This window comes from Bison bison, unplaced genomic scaffold, assembly GCF_000754665.1.
Source record: "Bison bison bison isolate TAMUID 2011002044 unplaced genomic scaffold, Bison_UMD1.0 scf7180017864184, whole genome shotgun sequence".
Taxonomy (NCBI): domain Eukaryota; kingdom Metazoa; phylum Chordata; class Mammalia; order Artiodactyla; family Bovidae; genus Bison; species Bison bison.
The window spans coordinates 2,257,090-2,258,423 of NW_011494756.1; positions in this window are offsets into that span (position 1 = coordinate 2,257,090).

Genomic DNA, 1,334 nt, shown 5'->3' on the forward strand with positions numbered 1-1,334 from the left:
CAGGGCTGAATGCCAGCCAGAATGTCCACACCAGGAGGAGCCATGGGAGAGGGGGCAGCTAGGCTCCAGCCATCTTGGAGTTGGCACAGGGGAGAGAGCTGGTGGGCCCCCGAGGGTCCATGACCCTGAATGGAAGAGAGCCCCTCCAGCCAGTCACCTGCTTGACTTCGCTGAGCCTGGCTGATCCTCATTGACATTGTCTGGCCCTGGGCCGGCCCCTGGGCTGCAGGCCACTTGGCCAGCTTGGCCTGGGGCCACCCCCCTGATGGGCGTGGGCAGTGGGCCTGGAGACAGCTGGTACTCAGGATGGGGGAGCCTGCTCCCAGTGGCTGCTCTGGGGGAAACGGGGATGGGGCTGCTGGACCCAGAGCCTTGGCAGTGCCCCCACCAGGGTGCTTGCCCCCCCTCAGGCTTGGCACTTCCAGCTCTCCCTTTTCCTGGCTGTGGCCCAGGGCACTGCCAACACCCTGCATGCATCAAGTTCCTCTGTGCCAGGCACTGGTGGGAGGTTGAGGGTTGGGTTATGCCCCTCACTGGATATCTTAGGCATGGTATACTGTTTCGATAACAATGGCTGCCATTTGCTATTTCTTCTTTTAGTCCTCATGAAAGCCCCATGAGCATGTGGCTGGACAGATGAGGAAACTGAGGTCCTGAGACCTCAGTACCTTGCCAAGGTCACCCAACTGACGCAGTTTAGGCAGTTTAGGACTCTTCCACATTCTGCCGGCACTGTGGGTCTGGTGGTGGAATGGCAGCGTGTGTTGGCAGAGGGGCCCCTGCTCCCAGCCAGTCTCCGGCCTTCCTCCTGCTGGCTGGGCTGCCCTGAGGCCCCCAAACCCTCCAGCTCTTCACCTGTAGGAGGGTCCACCTGGCCCTTTCTTACGTTCTCTTGAGAAAACCAAGGCCCAGAAGCCCCAGGTCAGAACAGAGGCCAGGGTCCATGGTTATGCCTGCAGTGGGGACCCCCATGGCTCACAGGGAAGATGGCTTTCACACCCTCGACCCAGGGTGGGGGTGGGGTGCCCCCAAGACGATCCTGCAGCTGTACGGAGCTGGGGGAGGAGGGTGGGTGCTGAGTCACGGATCCCGTAGAGACTCACAAAAGCATCGGGTTCCTGGGCACACTTCAGCCACCCACAGCCACCCACCCTGGTGACATAGGCCCTGGAGAGGCTGGGCTGGGAGGTGGGTGTGACCTCTTTGCTCATTCAGTCCCAAGGGCCCTGGATCTCCATCGCAGGGGCTAGGCCTCCGCTGGAAATGCTGCTCTAGTGACTGGACAAGGACCAGCTACAGTGGCCCCCCGGCCCCCACCCCGCAGCCCCACAGGC